Here is a 15,020-nt window from a genome sequence, read left to right as displayed (position 1 = left end):
TAAATGTTCACTCTCTCTATCACTGACACACAGTAGAACCAACTTTTACAATCTTGAAGATGCACTGCAAAGATTCATAAAGGCTTATTAGAGAGCACTTTCCAAATCCACAACTACTATCATCGAGAAGGACAATGTCAGCAGACACATACGAATGCCATAAACTGCAGTTTCCCTCTAAGTCACTCATCATCCTGATTTGGAACTATATCACAATTCCTTCCGTTGGATCAATCCTGGAACTCCCTTCCTAACAGCCCTGTAGGTGTACTGACAGCAAATGGACAGCAATAGTTTCAGAAGATAGGTCATCATGACCTTCACCAATGGGACTCGGGATGAGCAATAAATACTGGCCCAGCCAGCAACACTCACATTCCATGAAGGGGTAACAAAGAAAATCCCGTTTATTTGCAAGTAATTCATTACCTAAGTGACTTCTAGTTTTCTGACTTATCTGAATGTTCCTTTGTTGAAACTATTATGACTTCTTTGCAGTCTCTCTGTCATACCCTCCCTTGTAGCCTCCCTTCCTCTCTTGCTCTCTAACCCCCCCAAGAGCCTCCTTCCTACCTTGCAACCTCACTTTCTCTCCCACACCCTCCTTTGCATCCTCCATCTGTTTCTTGCACCACTTCCCCACTGCAGTCTCCTAGTCTCTCCTAAACCCCAACTCTTGCAGCTTATCCCTCTTTCTCAGCCCTGTGAAGCTTACTTCTCTCTCCCAGCCTTTTTGCAGCTTCTACCCTTCCCCCAACCATCTTGTTTCCCATCCTTCCCCAATCCCATTGTGACACCTTGTCTCTCCTTAGCAATATTTGTAGCCTCCCTCTTTCAGTGATCATGAAATCTGAGAGAGAGCAAACAGGCTGCTCCAAGATATAAAAGAGACCTAAGGGGCAACTTGTTCATGCTGAGGGTGGTATATGTATGGAATAAGCTGCCAGAGGATGTGGTGGAGGCTGGTACAATTGCAACATTTAAGGGGCATTTGGATGGGTATATGAATAGGAAGGGTGTGGAGGGATATGGGCCGGGTGCTGTCAGGTGGGAATAGATTGGGTTGGGATTTCTGGTCGGCATGGACAGGTTGAACGGAAGGGTCTGTTTCCATGCTGTACATCTCTATGACTCTAAGACTCTAACAGGGCAGCCTGGAGAGTTCCGATCTCAGGGAGTTAGTGCAGGTTTGAAACAGACTTCTTTTACACCAGGGAGAAAGTGAGGATTGCAGATGCTGGGGATCAGAGCTTAAAAATGTGCTGCTGGAAAAGCGCAGCAGGTCAGGCAGCATCAAAGGAGAAGGAGAATCGACGTTTCGGGCATAAGCCCATCTTCAGGAATGAAGAAGGGCTTATAGCCTTCCTGAAGAAGGGCTTATACCCAAAACGCCGATTCTCCTTCTTCTTTGATGCTGCCTGACATGCTGCGCTTTTCCAGCAACACATTTTTAAGTTCTTTTACACCAGAATCAGTTATGACACATTTCTACCATAAAAACATGGATCAGTTAAAGCTATTCTCAAACAAAGGTCACTTCTGTAGAAATGCAACAAAGTGTTGGGTAGCAAGGTGATGAAATCACTACAGCAAGTGAACCGTGCCTTCAGACAGCAACGATTTCATATTGTATTACAGCTGCCAACATCACAGGAAAGGCCATCTGCTCCAATGTATTTTGAAAATGTCAATGTACAGATTCATCTGTGACTGACATCAGTTCTGACTAGCGAACCATTTCCCACATTACGCACCGCACTAAACAGCAACCATTTCTCTATTGCAAGGCATTAGAATTTCCTTTCATTTTTATCTTGGGGGCAACAATTGTTTTTTTGGTTACAATAAGGCCCAAAAGAGCATATGTCCAGCCGAGGCAGGTCAATCGCGCAACAGAAAATCAAAATACGCATCTTTTTACAATTGTGCCTCTGTTTCGAAACCACTTATTGGACAAATGGTCCTGTTTGGCTACACAGCCCCATCTGTGAGCTGAGGACACCACAGAACTATCTATTTTAACCATCACTTCAGGAAACTGCTTAATTCTAATGAAACTAAAGCCAATGCAGATAATATTTTAGCAATAACCATTCATTAGGAGCTTCACAGTTCCACAGTCTGAATCAGCCTTTGACTTTCCATCTCCTAATATATTTAAAACATGAGCAAATGACGGGCAACCACATAACCTACTGAAACATTGTTCACAGTCAGAGATATCATATTATTCAATAATTGTACTTATCACTTCTACCATATGGTATAGGTAACAGGCTTTTAAACCACAGAAATATAGAGTGATTACAAAAGAAGCCATTCAGTCCATCAGATCCATGCCGACTCCCTGCAAGTGCTACTCAGCTAGTCGCACTCCCCTGCTCTTTCCCTTTAGCCCTGCAAATTTATTCTCTTCAGATAATTCTCCAATTATGGTTTGAAAGCCACAATTGAATCTGCCTCCCACCACAATCCCACACTGTGTATTCAGGATTCCAGCCAATTGCTTCTTTTGCCAATCAACTGAAATGGTGTCCCTGGTTTTCAAGTTCTCCACAATGGGGACAGTTTCTCCCTATCTATCCAGTCCAGCCCCAATTGTGGTTTCAATACCACAAACACATTTCCTCTCACCTTCTCTTCAAGAAACAGAAGACCCAACTTCAATGGATTATCCATGTAACCAGAACCTTTCATCCTCAGAATAATTATCATAAACCCTTCCTAAAGTATAATGTCCAGAATCAGAGGCTTAAGCTGAGGGCAAGCAAATCTTTTACAAGCGTTTTCAAAAAAATTTCTGGGTCAAGAGTGCAGTTCTGGAAAAGCACAGCAGGTCGGGCAGCACCCAAGGAGCAGGAGAATCTATGTTTCGGGCATAAACTCTTCATCAGAAATGAGGCTTGTGGACTGGGGGACTGAGAGATAAATGGGAGGCGGGGTGGGGCTGGGGGGAAGGTAGCTGAGAACGCGATAGGTAGATGAAGGTGGGGGAGAAGATGATAGGTCAGAGAGGAGGGTGCAGCGGATAGATCAGAAAGGCAATGGACAGGTCGAGAGGACAGTTCCGAGTCGGAGGCTTGGGACTGGGATAATGTGAGGTGAGGGGAAATGAGGAAACTGGTGAAATCCACATTAATCTCATGTGGTTACAGGGTTCCAAGGCATTCTTCCTCCGGGCATCAGGTGGTAACGGTTTGGTGGTGGAGGCAGCCCAGGACCTGCATGTCCTTGGTGGAGTGGGAGGGGGAGTTGAAGTGTTCAGCCACAAGGTAGTGGGGCTAGTTGGTGTGGGTGTCCCAGAGATGTTCTCTGAAATGATCTGCAAGTTAGTGTCCTGTCTCCCCAATGTAGGGGACACCATATCAGGTGCAAAGGATACAGTAAAAGACATTTGTGGAGGCACAGGTAAATTTCTGTTGAATATGGAAGGATCTTCTGGGGCCTTGGATGGAGGTGACGGGGTAGGTGTGGTCGCAAGTTTTGCACTTCCTGGGTGGCAGGGAGGGTGCCGGGAGTGAGGTAAGGGCTGATGGGTGGGGCATGGATCTGATAGGGAGATCGTGGAGGGAATGGTCTCTCCAAAATGCTGATACGGATGGGGAGGGAAATATGTCCCTAGTGGTGGGGTCTGTTTGAGGGTGGCAGAAGTTGTGGAGGATGATGCGATCTGTGCGGAGGTTGGTGGGGTAGAAGGTGAGGACCAAGGGGGTTCTGTCCTTGTTGCATTGGTGGGGTGGGGTTTGAGAACAGAGGTGCAGAAAGTGGAGAAGATGTGCTGGAGGGCATCGTCGACCACGTGGGAGGTCTTTAAAGAAGGAGACCATCTGGGATTTTCTATGGTGGAATTGGTCATCCTGGGAACAGATATGATGGAGGCGGAGGAATTGGGAATAAGGAATGGTGATTTTACAGGAGACAGGGTGGGAGGAGGTGTAATCTAGGTAACCTGTGGGAGTCGGTAGGTTTGTAGTAGATGTCCATGGTCAGTCGGTCGACGGAGATGGAGAAGTCTAGGAAGAGGAGGGAGGTGTCTGAGAAGGTCCATGTGAATTTGAGGTCAGGGTGGAGGATGTAAGTGAAGTTGATGAACTGTTCAACCTCCTCATGAGAGCACGAGGTAGCACCGATACAGTCATCGATATAGTGGAGGAAAAGATTGGGCATAGTGCCAGTGTAACTGGAATATGGACTGTTCCACATACCTGACAAAGAGACAGGCATAACTGGGGCCCATGTGAGACCCCATGGTTACTCCTTTGGTTTGGAGGAAGTGGGAGGTTTGGAAGAAGTTGTTAAGGGTGAGAACCAGTTGAACCAGGCGGATGAAGTTCCACCACTTGCAATCGCCAGTTTCCTCATTTCCCCTCCCCTCACATTATTCCAGTCCCAAGCCTCCAACTGGCATCGCCCTCCTGACCTGTCCCATTGTCTTTCTCATTTATCTGCTCCACCCTCCTCTCCAACCTATCACCTTCTCCCCCACCTTCATCTACCCATTGCATTCTCAGCTACCTTCCCCCCCAGCACCACCCCTCTCCCATTTATCTCCCAGACTCCCAACCCACAAGGGTTATTTCTGATGAAGGGCTTATGTCTGAAATATCGATTCTCCTGCTCCTCGGATGCTGCCTGACCTGCTGTATTTTTCCAGCACCACACACTCGACTCTGATCTCCAGCATCTGCAGTCCTCACTTTCTCCAAGAAAAAAATTTCTGGTTTTGTCTTCTGCACCCCTATTGATGTAGCCTGGAATCCCGTAAGCTTTAACAGCTTTCTCACCACCCGACTGCTATGACATAGAGATCTAGGTATCCTTAAATACGAATCATAAAATATTGGCATGCAGGTGCAAGTAATTTGGAAGACAAATTGAATTTGGTTGTAATTATGAGGAAGCTGTAGTATTAAAGTGGGGAAATCTTGCTATAACTGTACAAGGTGTTAGTGAGACCACATTTCGAGCACTGTGTACAGATTTGGTTTCCTTAATGAGGGGTAGACTTGCATTGGAGGCAGATCAGATTGAAGATTGAAGATTCACTCAGCTGATTTCTGGGATTAAGGTTGACTAATTCTCAGTGACATTTAGAAGAACAAGGACACATTGTGTAGCACTATCACCGTGCTAAATGGGATAGATTTCAAACACATTAAGTAGTTCAAGACTGGGCATCCATGAGGCGCATAAATTGCATTCAACTACAATCTATAATCTCAAGGCCCAGCGTAACTACACCTGTATCATCACCATCAAGTCAGGGGATCAGTCCTGGTTCAATGGAGAGAGCAGGAGGGCATGACTGAAGCAACATGAGACATAACTAAAACAAGGTGCCAAACTGATGAAGCTACCAAACAGGACTACTTACATGCTGAAAGTATGTTGCTGGAAAAGCGCAGCAGGTCAGGCAGCATCCAAGGAACAGGAGAATCGACGTTTCGGGCATAAACCCTTCATCAGAAATGACCCTTGTGGGTTGGGAATCTGGGAGATAAATGGGTGCTAGGGGGAAGGTAGCTGAAGAAGAGCTTATGCCTGTTCCTTGGATGCTGCGCTTTTCCAGCAACACATTTTCAGCTCTGATCTCCAGCATCTGCAGCCCTCACTTTCTCCTACTTACATGCTGAACAGCATCAGGAATAAGTGATAGACAGAGCTAAGCAAGCCTATACCAACAGAACAGATCTAAAGTCTGCAGCCCAGCCAGATCCAGTCGTGAATGTTTGTGGACAATTAAACAACTCACTGGAGGAGAAGGCTCGGCAAATGTCCTGAACAATATATGGGGGAGAAAATATATCAGCATGGATAGATGATTTGGCTCACTGGCAAAAGAAAAGCTAAGCATCAATGGCACTTTTTTCTGATTGGCAGGATGTGACAACTGAAGTCATGTTGGGTTCTTTGCTGGAACCCCAGCTTTTTCCAATTTATATCAATGAGTTGAATGAAGGAAATGAAAGCATGGTAGCGAAATTTGCAGATGAAATGAAAATTGACAGGCAAGTATATTGCAGAGAGGACATGAAAGGAATACTGACAGATAGGTAGGTTGAGTGAGTGGACAAAAATCAGGCAGATGGAGTGTAATTTGGGCAAATATGAAGCCATTCAGTTTTATTAGGGATTTATTAGATTAGATTAGATTCCCTACAGTGTGGAAACAGGCCCTTCGGCCCAACACGTCCACACCGACCCTCCGAGGGTAACCCTCCCCCCTCTGACTAATGCACCTAACACTATGGACGATTTAGCATGGCCATTTCACCTGACCTGCACATCTTTGGACTGTGGGAGGAAACCGGAGCACCCGGAGGTAACCCACGCAGACACGGGGAGAACGTGCAAACTCCATACAGACAGTTGCCCGAGGTGGGAATTGAACCCGGGTCTCTGATGCTGTGAGGCAGCAGTGCTAACCACTGAGCCACCCAGAACCCACATAGCTATATATTCATTGTGATTTGGTGGAGAGCAACCATTTATCTCACTGAAGACTGACTGTACGCTTTGCAGAAAGGAGACTTAGCATCAGGATGAACTGAATTCACTTAGCAGCACCCTGGGGATAAAAGGAAATTTCCTATTGCATTGCACTATCCAGTCCTCATGTATTAGAAATAACCCTTTCAACTGAACCGATCTTTCCCCTACAACAATGAGTAAACACAGAAGAATCTATTTTTGTCAATGTTCTTAACTAGCATTCCAAAGAATGCCATGGCATTAGATTTGTCTGAACTGTTTGAAAAGAATTGTCCATTTGCTCTCCCCATTCATCAATTCTGTTCCACACTCTAAGTGGTCCTATTGATCTGCACTATCAAAATTTGTGGTACACAGAATTCCCACACTTCAATTGTCTTTGTGTTTCAGCCCTTTGTTGGTACAGCTCTGTATTTATCGGTGTGGTTAGGTTGTTGTTTTGTTGCTTATCGTTCACCTTAAAAGGACATGGAGGGGCATTGGGGCACAAATGGCAGATGCCATAAACTTGGAAACTCTGCTGTACTTGCAAAGAGGTTTTGTGATGCTGTCATATTCTCCAAACCGTGTTCATCTATTTGCTGATTTGTATGAGGAAGCACAGCTCAGATCTTTGGCCAGAACAGCGAGCCACTCCACTAGAAACAGGTGACTCATCAAATATTCAGGAAGCTCGGCTAAATTCAGGCACTGGAAAGTTTGACATTTAGAATCAGATTTTTACAAGCCTGTCAGAAGTTGAACCGCAACGAACACCCAACGCCTCTCTGACTTTAGGTGCTGCAGGCTCAGTTTTGTTACCCACAACATCAGTTTCAGAGGTGTCAAGTACATCAGAAGCAACAGTTACCTCATTCTTGCTATGAACGTGCATCCTGAATGGTCTGGGTTAATGTTTGCATTAACTACCAGTTCAGACACTGGTCTATGACCAATCTCATCTCAAAACGCATAGGAGAAATGCTTGAACTGCAATAGCCAGTTTGAGAGAGTTTGACATTTCAGTTTAAAACTGTTGAAATTTAGACTTTAAAAGCAAAGAGTTACAGCTACGCTTACGTAAATGACAGCAGGTTCAAGAACACTGCCACTACTAGACTGATGAATGGACACTCTAACTTCAAATAAAGCTGATCTTGCTTGGCATATGTTCCATGTGGTGTAACCTGTGTGCCTCACTCTGGCCACGTTTTTCTCACCCTATGATCTGTATGTCTTTGATTACTTTGATCCATCTGTACTACTCACAAACAAACCTTTATACTGTACCTGGGTACACATGACAATAAATCAAATCAAATCGACTTGTTTTCAGCAATCAGAGAGATTTTATTTCTTTTAGCCTGCCCAAACAGGGGTGTTTATTGGAAATCCCTTCATAGCACATGCTATCATGGTGCAATTCAAACCAAAAATGAGCATGCCAGCAGACTAGCACATGGAGGTCAGGGACTGCAGTTGGCTTTTAAAATCTTTCCTTGGCAGGATACAACACAAACATGTCTTTCACCTAGAACTGCCTTTCTTTAAATTCAACATCTACTGACTTGGCACAACCCAGAGTATACCACCGTTCAGTTTTTTTTTTTTAAGTAGCATGACTCCCTTTTGAGGTGTTGCTGAGTAAAGTTCCCTTGACATTTTTCAGGTCTGACCTTTCACTGCTCCAGTGTAATGCGTACAGAGATTTCAGCCAATCACTGAATTCACATACACAGCCATTTTTTTGCTTTTTTTTTTTTAAGAAACACATGTTGTACTTAAAAGTTCAATACATCTACAAATAATTTGGGGTTTTGATTTATTTTGATCTACAGCATGTCCAGATTTCACTGTCTCTAATATCTAGAAAGAAAAGGGTAGCAGATGAGTGGGAAGACCCCAACCAGTAAGTTCCTCTCCAAATTTCACACCATTCTGACTTAGAACTATATCACTGTTCCATGGTTCCGGAGTCAAAATCCAGAAAGTACTTACCTCATGGCATTGTTTAAATAGTCTCAGTCCCTGCACTTCAGGGGTTCAGGAATTGTCTTGTGACCATAACTGGTGTGGCCAGTGACTAACTAAATGTATAACTAAAGAAAACAATGTTTCTGGGATGATCAAGCATTTGAGTTTTACAAAACCAAAATGATTTAAAATGGGGATCTCGTAATTACGTAAATCTCGTAAATGTGTAATGCCCTTTAGGGAAGGTACCTGCCATCCTCACCAGGTCTGGCCTACATGTGACTCCAGACCCACAGCAATGTGGTTGACTCTGGGCAATTAGGGATGGGCAATAAATGCTGGCCTAGCCAGTGACACCCACATCCTGTGAATGAATAAAAAGAATATCCACATATCTATGAGGTCATCACAGAGTATTTCCATAATGCTTCCTTAATCACATTGTAGTCCGAATGCTTAGCCATTAAAAAGGTTATTATAAAATACACTCAGGAGTTTAGAAAGCATCTCTCATTTATTTGCAATCATCATTAGTATATCTAATTAAAAAGTGAGTCCAAAAGCATTCATTGCAGGGAGGTGTCTCTTCTGACTGTTGATTAACATGTGTTCTTCTAATGTACAGTACAAAAGAATGGCTAATGACACTTACATTGACATTAGGCCATGTGGGTAATGTATTCTTTGATGACCCCCTGATGGCTGCATTAACACAGCACCTTCTAAAAATACTGTATGATTACAATTTTCCATTTTCTACAGAGTTAATGGGCTTGTTATTTAGATTTTGAATTCTATTACATCACACCCTTTAAAGAAATTATGATGTGCTATATAGAGACAACACAAGGTATTATTTCTAACCATGTTTCCATGTTGAGGGTGTTCAGCTGCCAACACTTTCATCTGAGCCACAAGACATGCGCTATAATCCCACTCTAAGACTTGAGCACAAGATTCCTGGGTATTGTCCCAGTGCAGTACTAAGGGAGTACTATGTGGGGTATGTGGAGTCCCATTGCAGGTACTAAGGGAGTACTAGTGGAGTATGTGGAGACCCAGTGCAGTACTAAGGGAGAACTATGTGGGGTATGTGGAGTCCCAGTGCAGTACTAAGGGAGTACTACGTGGAGTGTGTGGAGTCCCAGTGCAGGTACTAAGGGAGTACTACATGGAGTATGTGGAGTCCCAGTGCAGGTACTAAGGGAGTACTACGTGGAGTATGTGGAGTCCCAGTGCAGTACTAAGGGAGTACGATGTGGGGTATGTGGAGTCCCAGTGCAGTACTAAGGGAGTACTACGTGGGGTATGTGGAGTCCCAGTGCAGTACTAAGGGAGTACTACGTGGGGTATGTGGAGTCCCAGTGCAGTACCAAGGGAGTACTACCTGGAGTATGTGGAGTCCCAGTGCAGTACTAAGGGAATACTACGTGGGGTATGTGGAGTCCCAGTTCAGTACTAAGGGAGTACTACGTGGGGTATGTGGAGTCCCAGTGCAGTACTAAAGGAGTACTATGTGGGGTATGTGGAGTCCCAGTGCAGTACTAAGGGAGTACTATGTGGAGAAGTGTTTCTCGTCATCTCCCTCTGTAACTTTGACACAGTTGACCACACCTCCTGAACCACCTCTTTGTCCATTGTTCATCTCAATTGAGCTGCTCTCGCTTGGTTCAATTTGTAAGTATCCCTTCATACCGAGAATACCTCCCTTCCTACTCCTGCACCATAACTTCTGTAGCTTTCCAACAATTGATTTTGGGCTCTCTCTCTTTCTTATCTACATGTTGCTACTTGACAACATCCATTGAAGGAATGAGCTGGCAAAACCCAACTCTCTCTCTTCACAACCTCTAACCTCTCCATTGACTGTATACTGTCAGACTACCTGTGTGGAAAAGATTTCTAGCAAAGCTACCATTTCTTCCACTAAAACACTCAGGAAACCAATGCCACTATTGTTGGACGGCACCCCAAAAATCTTTAATCAGCATATCATGGGCAGAGGCTCTTCTACACAAGGTTAGTGCCAAACTAGCAACCTCGCTCAAACATGAAAAAATAGTTGGCAGTTTATAAAGTCATAGAGTCATAGAGATGTACAGCATGGAAACAGACCCTTCGGTCCAACCCGTTCATGCCAACCAGATATCCCAACCCAATCTAGTCGCACCTGCCAGCACCCGGCCCATATCCCTCCAAACCCTTCCTATTCATATACCCATCCAAATGCCTTTTAAATGTTGCAATTGTACCAGTCTCCACCACATCCTCTGGCAGCTCAGTCCATACACCTACCACCCTCTGCGTGAAAAAGTTGTCCTTTAGGTCTCTTTTATATCTTTCCCCTCTCACCCTAAACCTATGCCCTCTACTTCTGGACTCCCCCACCCCAGGGAAAAGACTTTGTATATTTATCCTATCCATGCCCCTCATAATTTTGTAAACCTCTATAAGGTCACTCCTCAGCCTCCGACGTTCCAGGGAAAACAGCCCCAGCCTGTTCAGCCTCTCCCTGTAGCTCAAATCCTCCAACCCTGGCAACATCCTTGAAATTCTTTTCTGAACCCTTTCAAGTTTCACAACATCTTTCCATTAGGAAGGAGACCAGAATTGCACGCAATATTCCAACAGTGGCCTAACCAATGTCCTGTACAGCCACAACATGACCTCCCAACTCCTGTACTCAATACTCTGACCAATAAAGGAAAGCAAACCAAACGCCGCCTTCACTATCCTATCTACCTGCACTTTCAAGGAGCTATGAACCTGCATTCCAAGGTCTCTTTGTTCAGCAACAGTCCCTAGGACCTTACGTAAGTGTATAAGTCCTGCTAAGATTTGCTTCCCCAAAATGCATTTATCTGAATTAAACTCCATCTGCCACTTCTCAGCCCATTGGCCCATCTGGTCCAGATCTTATGCTCGCATCCAAATCATTTATGTAAATGACAAAAAGTAGAGGACCCAGCACTGATCCTTGTGGCACTCCACTGGTCACAGGCCTCCAGTCTGAAAAACAACCCTCCAGCACCACCCTCTGTCTTCTACCTTTGAGCCAGTTCTGTATCCAAATGGCTAGTTCTCCCAGTATTCCATGAGATCTAACCTTGCTAATCAGTCTCCCATGGGGAACCTTGTCGAACGCCTTACTGAAGTCCATATAGATCACATCTACTGCTCTGCCCTCATCAATCTTCTTTGCTACTTCTTCAAAAAACTCAATCAAGTTTGTTAGACATGATTTCCCACGCACAAAGCCATGTTGACTATCCCTAATCAGTCCTTACCTTTCCAAATACATAGGAGAAAGTAAGGACTGCAGATGCTGGAGACCAGAGTTGAAAAATGTGGTGCTGGAAAAACACAGCAGGTCAGGCAGCATCCAAGGAGCAGGAGAATCAACGTTTCGGGCATAAGCCCTTCCTCAGGTAAATCCTATCCCTCAGGAGTCCCTCCAACAACTTGCCCACCACTGACGTCAGGCTCACTGGTCTATAGTTCCCTGGCTTGTCCTTACCACAGTCAAGGAGCCCTGGCTGACAGATAAAAAGAGGAGGGTCAGACATCCTGATCACTCTGAGAGTTGGCTCTGAGGGAGCTAGATCAGTGTCAGGGACTCTCTACGTGTAAGTAACGGGTGACTTGGCGACAGAATACCAACTTCTATGAAATTATTTCAGTGGTGACAAGTGAAAAGCATGCTACTGAAGAAATTCACTCACAATATTCGTCTTTCAGTTGGAGTAACCATTTCTGACATGTAGCCTCTATATGGGAAGCTTGACTCATTCAATCCTGCCAGAGAGTCATAGAGATGTACAGCACGGAAACAGACCCTTTGGTCCAATTCGTCCATGCTGACCAGATATCCTAATCTAATCTAGTCCCGTTTGCCAGCATTTGACCCATATCCTTCTAAACCCTTCCTATTCATATACCCATTCAGATGCCTTTTAAGTGTAATTGGACCAGCCTCCACCATCTCCTCTGGCAGCCTGTTTTGTACACCCTCTGCGTTAAAACATTGCCACTTAGGTAACTTTTAAATCTTTCTCCTCTCAGTTTAAATCTATACCCTCGAGATGGTGAATAAAAACTGGTTTAAAAATGGTGAAGAGACAAGCTGAACAGCTCCTAACAGAAACATATTTAGTAAATCAGAAAATAATTCATTAAAGACACAAAAATAAATTAGCCATTATAGAGACATGGTTACAAAGAGAAGAAACCTGGGAGCTAAATATTCCGAGGTATGCGACTGTTCAGAAGGACAGGCAGAAAGGAAAGGGTGAGAAGGTAGCTTTGTTACCACTGGCAGAAAATAAACTTGGGCGAGAAGATGTAGAATCCATGTGGGTGAAAGAATGACATTTCATGGGAAAGATGACACTGGTGACAGTTACCTGTCGGCCCCTAACTGTAGCTATTCTGTAGAACTGAGAATAAAGTGAGAGAGAGTGAAGCCTTGTTTTTAAAAAAAGGCAGTACTTCAATGGTGTTTGTGGTTCAGAAGGCAGCATTCCTGTTTCTGGGTAGGAAGGTTATCCTCCTATCGGCATTGAGCAACAAACAAGGTGAAAGCTCCAATGTTAAATTGATGGAGGTTCTATCTTTCTGGTGAGATATTAATCTATTGCCCGTTCTCCTCTCTCAGATGAATGCTAAATGTCATATTAAGAAAAAGAGCTGGGGAATTATCTGCCCCACCCTGACCAATATTTATCTCTTAATCTATGTTTAAAATGGATCATCTGCTCTGTATTACATTACTGCTGGTAAGAAGTAGCATTGCAACAGCGAATAAATGAATGAGTGATTTGATTGTCATTTGTATTTTACAGTGAGACAAACAGTAAACTTACAGTGGAAAGCTTCTCCACTGTCACCATGATCTGGTGCCATTTTGAATATTTTAAGACTAAAACAAATGAAGCTTAAAGAGAGTCAGTCAGTCCTGACCCAGCTCATTACCAATGATGCTTGCACTACCATCCCTCCTGCACTGCCTCACTGCCATCTACACCAGACCCAAAGTTGACGTCACTGATCTGCAGGCACCATCTTTTGCTGCTGAGCCTGTCTCTGATGTAGCAGCTGCCAGTTCCAATGTCAGGTTCCATGCTCCCCCTGGAAATGTATGTAGGGGCTCACTTGAGCCAGCTCTGGGTTCACTAACCACTGGCATGAGTCCACACCGGCATCCCTCACTGTCGCCGATGCCCAGCTCAGGACAAGAGGTAAGTAAAGAAAAAAAAAGGAAACCAAACAAGAGAAAAAGGACAGTGAACGAGGCTCTACTCAGGAGCCAGACTCTGCTGCTATCCTGATGACTTTTGTTTTGATGACTACACAGTCATTGTGCATATAGCATTTTGGAACATGTTCTGACTGTGAATGGTACTACGTAAATGCAATTCTTTCCATTCTTCCAAAAGTTCTTCAGTAAGAAGCAGTCCAAAGATGTGCAGGTTAGGTGAATTGGCCGGGCTAAATCACCCGTAGTGTGAGATGGATTAGTCAGGGGTAAATATAGGGGTGTGGGTTTCTCTGCAGAGGGTCGGTGTGGACTTGTTGGGCCAAAGGGTCTGTTTCCACACTAGGTAGGTAATCTAATCTCAGTGGTTAGCACTGCTGCCCTCACAGCGCCAGAGACCCGGGTTCAATTCCCACCTCAGGCGACTGACTGTGTGGAGTTTGCACATTTCCCGTGTCTGTGTGGGTTTCCTCCGGGTGCTCTGGTTTCCTCCCACTGTCCAAAGATGTGCAGGTCAGGTGAATTGGCCATACTAAATTGCCCGTAGTGTTAGGTAAGGGGTAAATGTAGGGGTATGGGTGGGTTTCGCTTTAGCGGGTCGGTGTGGACTTGTTGGGCCGAAGGGCCTGTTTCCACACTGTAATGTAATCTAATCTAATTTATAAAGCACTTTCACAGCTCCCAGACATTTTAAGGAAAACATGCTTGAGAAGAAGAGATAGTTTGTGGTTGGAGGAGTGTTGAGCTCCTGTCTGATTTCGTGGTACTCTGCTTATTTGCAGCTGATGATTGACTCAGATAAATTATCTGTTCACACGTTATCTGAGACGGAAGAATGTGCAGGGTTACAGGTAGAAGGCAAAGGAATGGTATTAGGGTGAGTTGCTCATGTGGACAGCAGATACAATGGGCAGACTGGCCGTCTCTGCCACCCTGATAAGATGGCATACCAACTTTTAGGTTTTAACATCAGATGCCAAAATAAAACTTGTGAACTCAAATGTCATGTTCAAATCAAACAGAGCATAACATAAAGGGTATCTCCACCCTGCCATAAATTAGTCATATTGTCATTTCTTTTTTGCTTAATTTCCCAAGTAAACACTGCAGCTAAGTATCGGTTCTAAAAAAAACCTTGCGGGGGTAGAGTAGGAATCAGTGGGCTGTAATCACACAATAATATTAGTGACAAGCTCTTATGTAGTACTTCAGTACATTGATATCAAAGAAGTTTAAACCCTTTCCAACTAGACCTTATGTTAGTACAGAAAATAATGGCTGCCTAATATGTACATTGACTATCTTACATTAAAATTATCAG

Source organism: Chiloscyllium plagiosum, unplaced genomic scaffold (assembly GCF_037043375.1).
Source record: "Chiloscyllium plagiosum isolate Xiang-an unplaced genomic scaffold, Cpla_swu_hap1 HiC_scaffold_1, whole genome shotgun sequence".
NCBI lineage: Eukaryota > Metazoa > Chordata > Chondrichthyes > Orectolobiformes > Hemiscylliidae > Chiloscyllium > Chiloscyllium plagiosum.
This window is presented reverse-complemented; position numbering follows the sequence as displayed.